Source organism: Abramis brama (genome assembly GCF_963993115.1).
Source record: "Abramis brama genome assembly, chromosome: 3".
NCBI classification, from domain to species: domain Eukaryota; kingdom Metazoa; phylum Chordata; class Actinopteri; order Cypriniformes; family Leuciscidae; genus Abramis; species Abramis brama.
Window position 1 is genome coordinate 7,421,067 of NC_139965.1, and position 6,878 is coordinate 7,427,944.

A 6,878-nucleotide genomic window follows, 5' to 3' on the forward strand; every position below is an offset into this window, starting at 1 on the left:
AAACTGCACTTCAACGGGTCTGATAGCAGACACTTGGACATGGAAGCGCATGAAAGTATCCACTATCCATTAATAACAATGTAAATGCGGTGGATAGGGCTGACAAGAGTTTGCGTTTGGCTTGCGTTTATTGTCGATGAGACTCGCACACCAGCGCAGAACGCGGAGAGAAACCAGCGCACATTTCACCGACTCCTACGCAAGCATATTGATCAATGAGTTTGAAACGCGACTCAATACACAGTTTACATTCGCGTTTCCTAATTTCGTATGCATAACAGGTGACAATTCAAATGCTTAAAACACAACCCATATTTCATAGATTCTGCTCTTAGATACTGATTAATCACAAGTCGTCAATTTGGAATTATTCTTAAATCAAACAAAAGGGGCTCATGTAAACGCAGCTAGTGAGCCACGCATCTCACGCCATGCATTGGAGCACAGAAGCATTATCATGCCCATTCAAACAGCACCTGTCGTGCCATGGTCGTGGTGATATTTCACCCTATAAATTGATTTCCAGGGGCGTTTTTCCCCCCAAACCTTATTAAAAAGGTAGGCTATACATCATCATATACCCTATGTAAAGTTCTTAATATGAATCGATAAACTACTCAGTTATTATAATAATAAGGCACTATGGCTGTTATCAGTAAAATAAAATTAACATTTTGTCTGATAATGTCTGATCGGTAGAGCTCTGTATTCAGCAAAACAGGAAGATCTGCTACAGCGATCTGTCACGCGCCACACTAAATCACATCAAAACAACATTTATTGTTTGAGTTTCATGATACCAACAGGCATCGTTTTTGTGACTGTTTTTATAAAGTATAACATAATAACATAACACAAAACAGGCACAAGCAAAAAATAAATAAATAAATAAATAAATAAATAAATAAAATGCTTAAATAGTCAGGTTTCTCTACAAAGGGCTCATTTTGACTAAAAATATATTTAGAGTCTAATCATATAGCCTAATCACGAGCTCACGCTTATTTCTATTCCAAACTAAGTCTAATGTATATGAAGTGTAGGCTATGGTTTCGGCGGTTTCGTTTTTGTCAGGTTTGGTGCGTCATTACTTAATCCTCGCAAATTCAATCTCAAATACACAGTTATTGCAAACTGTAGGCTACACTAGTAACTCATTACACTAGACTAACCTGGTTGCTTGATCGAAGCTCTTCTGTATTTTGCGTCCTTACACTGTAACGGATTTCTGTAATTTGAACAGTATTTTACTGTAATATGTACAGTAAGATACTGTAAAATATGTATACAGTATGTTACTGTAAACAGCAAAGGATTATGGGAAAATATAGGGTCACTACTGTAATTCTTCACTACTGTAAATCAATTTACAGTAGTGAACTTGCCCGCGAAAAACTGACCAATGGCAAGAGGGATTTCTTTTCAAGTGTTTTTTTGAGGGGTGCTTACTTACTTATGCCTGCTACCCCTCCTGGGGCATAGGCCGCCGACAAGAGCTCTCCAGGCATCCCTGTCTTGGGCTTTTCTCTCCAGCTGGCTCCAGGTGTATCCAAGTTCTTTGGTATCAGCTGCCAGATCTCGGCGCCACGTATTTCTTGGCCTTCCTCTTTTCCTTTTGCCTTGGGGATTCCAAGTGAGCGCTTGCCTGGTGATGTTGGAAGCTGGCTTGCGGAGCGTGTGACCAATCCATCTCCAGCGTCGTTTCTGGATCTCATCTTCTGCAGGAAGCTGATTGGTTCTCTGCCAAAGATCCTGGTTGCTGATGGTGTTTGGCCAGCGAATCTGGAGGATTCTTCGCAGACAGGAGTTGACGAAGGTCTGAGCTTTCTTCATCGTCGCCACTGTTTTCCTCCATGTCTCTGCACCATAGAGAAGGACCGCCTTGACATTGGTATTGAACAGCCTGACCTTTGTCCTTAGGCCCAGTTCCTTCGAGCTCCAGATGTTCCTCAGCTGTAGGAAGGCTGCTCTTGCTTTACATATTCGTACCTTAACGTCAGCGTCTGTTCCACCCTGATTGTTGATGACACTGCCCAGGTAGGTGAAGGCCTCCACTTCTTCTAACGCCTCTCCGTCCAACTGGACTGGGTTGTTGTTGGTGTTATTCACCTTGAGGATCTTTGTCTTCTGTTTGTTGATGTTCAGACCTAGTTGAGCGGAGGTGGCAGCTGTGCTGTTTATCTTTTCCTGCATCTGCTGTCGGGTGTGGGATAGCAAGGCCAAGTCATCCGCAAAGTCCAGGTCGTCGAGTTGTGTGAAGGGTGTCCACTGGATTCCTGTTCTTGTGCGTGCCGTTGTAGTCTTCATTATCCAATCGATGGCTAGCAAGAAGAGGAAAGGCGAGAGCAGGCATCCCTGACGAACCCCGGTTCTCACTTCGAAGGTCTCCGTAAGCTTCCCTCCATGGACCACTCTGCTGGTCATACCATCGTACGAGTTTCGGATGATGTTGACGATCTTGGCTGGCACACCATAATGCCGGAGAAGATTCCAAAGGGCACTCCTATCCAGGCTATCGAAAGCCTTCTCATAGTCTACAAAGGTAATGTAGAGAGAGGAGTTCCACTCCAGTGACTGTTCGACAATGATACGCAGGGTGGCAATCTGGTCCGTACAGGATCTGTCTTTCCGGAAGCCTGCCTGCTGGTCACGGAGTTGGGTGTCCACCTGGTCCTTCATTCTATTCAGGATGATCCTATTGAACACTTTCCCTGGAATGGACAGTAGCGTAATCCCTCGGTAGTTGTCACACTTGCTGAGGTCGCCTTTCTTAGGTAACTTTATAATATATCCCTCCTTCCACTCCGTGGGCACCTGTTTCTCCTCCCAGATTTTCTTAAACAACGGGAACAGTATCTCTACCGTTGTTTCCAGGTCCGCCTTCAATGCTTCTGCTGGTATACTGTCTGGACCTGCTGCCTTGCCGTTCCTCTGCTGGCCTACTGCCTTGCGGATCTCTTCTCTGGTTGGCGCACTGCAATCTATTGGTAGATCCTCTGATGCTGGATTGATGGTTGGCGGGTTTGCTGGCATTTGCTTGTTTAACAGTTCTTCGAAGTGTTCCCTCCTTTTTGAGGGGTGAAGTGGCAGTTAATGCACGGACAAAAGATCATGTAACTCACCAAAAAGGTTAGTATATAATTTCTATTTTATGTAAAACAAACATTTTCAAATGTTTTTACTTATGTTAACAGCAAACTAACATGATGTATCGTTTTGTTTTCGTCTGAATGGTTTTAGTGCCTTTTTTTCCTGACTGTCGTCAGAATGGTTTTTTGGTGCCTTTATTACTGTCTTTTTTCCTGACTGTCGGCCGGGTCGCTGTCACGGTGATAATATTAACTGGTGAGTAAGTTAAGTTCACCTATATTAGCCGAAATATTCTTTAGTCAAAACTATAAAAAATAATGGTTGTGTGTTCCTCTGCCTCTTTAACGCAAGTTAGCTCATCAGGCGGGCGGAGTCGTCGGTAACGTTAACCGAGCTAACAGCGAACTCAACGTGAAATACTGAGGTAAAGTGAGATAGACGAAACCCTTGTTAAAGTGCGGGTTTTAAACAATATTTTCACGTAGGCCTATATGATTTATTTTCAGGTTTGTGATCTGGATAATGCCATCTGCAACGATGGAGTGTGTTGGAGCCTTTTCATTGTGATAACATCAACTGGTATGTAACGTTATGGTCAACTTCACCTAAATTAGCCGAAGTAAACTTATTAAACAGAGAAGCATAATAACTTTGGTATGTTCTGTCTCCTCTTTCACAACTTTTTGGCAGATGTACAACGTAAATACTGAGTAAAACTAAGTTAAAGGGATAACGTAGTAAGTTACACCTTAAACAGAAAATTATGTATGTCATCATTTACTCGCCCACAACGTGTTCTAAACCTGCATGAAGTTCTTTCGTCTGAACATAAAATAAGATATTTTGAATAATGTTGGTAAATAGTGGCTGGTCCGCATGGACTTCTATAATAGAAAAAATACTTTGGATGTCAATGGGGACCAGTAACTGTTTGGTAGCTCATGTTCTTTAAAATATCTTCTTTTGTATACAGCACTTTAAATAATTTAATGGAAGTTATGAACAAGTTGAGGGTGAGTAAATGGTGACAGAATTCACAATTTTGAGTAAACTAACCCTTTATCCAACACCATTGTTAATTTCATCTTTTGTTTTATTTTCAAGTTTGTGGTCTGAATTATGTCGTCTGAAATGTCGGAGGTGTATTTTGGAGTCTTTTTTGTGATTGCCTTCGTAATGGTGATAACATCTACAGGTGAGTAAGATGACATCAACTAAATTAGCTGAAGTATGCATTAGTTAAGCAGGCAAACATGTTCTTTTCTGTTCTTTATTTTGAATTTGCAGCGGCCATTCCCTCCGCACTGTACATCACTGCTGACGCTCTCCACTAATACACAGAACGGGTTGACGTTGGAGGAGGAAGAGGAGAAGGAGGAGGAAAGGGTTAGCAATATACCATTATCAATATAGCAAAGTTTTGCTAACTAATATTTTTAATGTTGTTTAATTGATTAAAAACTATAAACACCATACAACATTATATCTTACCTCATCTTCACCCCACATGTTATTGTTGTTAGTAATAAGTTCTGTTATTGTATTTTAGTTTTTTTCTGTAAACTATAACACTAAAAGGCTGCTGTGACTTTGTCTGTTTCAGGAGAGTCTGTTCTCAAAGCAAAAACATGGATGCTGACAATGAAGGGCAGAATCATCATCCAGTTACAACTGCTAACAGACGACTCTTCAGCATTAGCTGTCTATTTTGTCGAATGCAGAATCAGGTAAACCAAAATATATATATATATTTTTTTTTTACATTACATTACATTTACATGCATGCATTTGGAAGTCACTTTTATCCAAAGCAACTTACATTGTATTAAGTTTAATTAAAAAATTATCCATTCCCTGGAAATCTAAGCTACAGGAATGTATTGAAATGCTTTAATGATTTTAATGTAATGTATTATGGGGTAATACCATCCCTGTAGGTTAGGGGTGGAAATTGGCAAAAATTTGATGATTCGATAGTATTGCGTTATTTGGGCCACAATTCAATATTATTGCGCTTCCTAACATTGCGATACAGCAAGTATTGCGATTCGATTCTGCTACACATTTACTGGAAGCTAGTGCAAAAACTTTGTCCTTGAACATTCAGGACACAGGACCTTATTACAGAACGTAATTATATGAACGCGTCACCACCGCATTAGCACCAAAAACATGGAGATTTTATTTTAGAGAATAATTACAGAACCTATTCGATATACTATAATTCTATAATTAAATAAACTAATCGAATATCCAAAAATTGTGACTCATCCCTGCATGTAATACCTTGTTTTTTCCCCAAAATCTTCACGTACGTCTCGATTTTCGAAGGGGATTATAAACGTTTCTTCCTTGGTTCGCTTTTATTTAGGCCTATTACATTCACATTCTTTACTGTGGTAAAGTAGAAAAACGTTGTAGGACAGATAGCTTACATTTTTACTTGCACGTCAGATTCATTTCAACACAGTTTTTGCTTGTTATTAGACATGTACGGCGCGTCAAGTTTATTTGATTTTTAGTTTCGCTCTCTTTGGCAGCGCAATTTCAAACATAGCTTAAATGTCTTGCCCTTGTGGAAGATTAAATTCACTTTTCATACCTTTTACAACAAGTAGAAAACATGAAGATATCAGAAAATAGATCGATGGTCTCTTTCCTCCTCGTGTCATCCCTCTCAAAGCACAGAGCGGTATGGCTTCATGTGGAATCACGTGTCTTTGTGTGGAAGTATTAAACGAAAGTTTTTTTTTTTATAGATTTAACTTTTCTATTATGTAAGTTTCTAATATTTACTGATATGTATTTGAATGCTTTACAGGCTTTGTGTTGCTTCTTTGACGGAATTGCTCAAATAAAGACTTTTTTGCTCGAATAAACTACATTTTTTTATTTAAATTTTCATAATAACCCCCCAACCACTGCAGGTAGTTGGTCCATTACCACCGCAGTGGTAAAAAAAACTGCCACCGTCACAGCCTTATAACCTTTATTGGAATACTTTGCGCTACTGTATCAATATAATTGCGTGCGCAAAATATTGCGACACTGAACAGAATCGATTTTTCCCCCACCACTACTGTAGGTGGATTCAGAATCAGATGTAGTGCTTTTATTAACGCCAAAGTACATGCAGCATCAAGTTTGAGGGTTAGGGAAAATTCTGCCAACACCGGTCTGAAAAAATTATGTATTTTTTCCCTGCTTGTGTTTGCAGGTTCATTCTGAGAGTCAACCCTGATGGCACCAAACACCAAAGGCACAGATCAGATGGAAATCTGGAAAGGTCCAAAGAAAAGCATCAGCCTGAAACCCTCAGTGTTTCTCATCAGAGAGCTTGTCAACTTTGACTGGCAAAATTACTGAAATGTAACAACACAAACTGACTTGCTGACTGGCCTGTTTTGCTTTTCAGTGTGTGTACGTTTTTGCCATGCTACAGATATAAATGGTCACCAGGAGATTAATTCTATGGACTTTGGAGATGTTGCCTTTTTTTTTCTTCAGCTAGTGGCTCCAAAAGGTCAAGATTTGTAATTTGTACTTCTAAAACAAAATGTTCAACGATTAAAAAGAATATTATAAGGACAAATGTTTGTGAGTTATTGTGATTTTTTGGGGGGTGGGGTAAACAAATTTAAAAAAGAAAATTTAAATGATGAAAAAAAAAAAAAGAAAAAAAAACCCTCAATACTAATACTGTAAATGAAAATACGGTAATAATACTGTAAATGCAAGTACAGTAATAATACTGTAAATGCAATTACAGTAAATGGTACAGTATACTG

The 6,878-nt window shown here is 39.4% G+C and overlaps 1 long non-coding RNA gene across 3 annotated transcripts; it reads left to right on the forward strand.

Moving 5' to 3' along the window:
* The first annotated feature begins 3,074 nt into the window (after positions 1–3,074).
* Positions 3,075–6,692, forward strand: LOC311080337. Of its 3 annotated transcripts, none has more exons than XR_014605558.1 (8): positions 3,075–3,345; positions 3,446–3,514; positions 3,597–3,669; positions 3,781–3,827; positions 4,195–4,285; positions 4,378–4,476; positions 4,694–4,817; positions 6,308–6,692. It is a non-coding gene; the product is annotated as an uncharacterized lncRNA (long non-coding RNA). The 3 variants fall into 3 exon arrangements; XR_014605559.1 differs by having other exon boundaries at positions 3,442–3,514; positions 6,308–6,691; XR_014605560.1 differs by lacking the exon at positions 3,781–3,827 and having other exon boundaries at positions 3,442–3,514; positions 6,308–6,691.
* Positions 6,693–6,878: the final 186 nt, after the last annotated feature.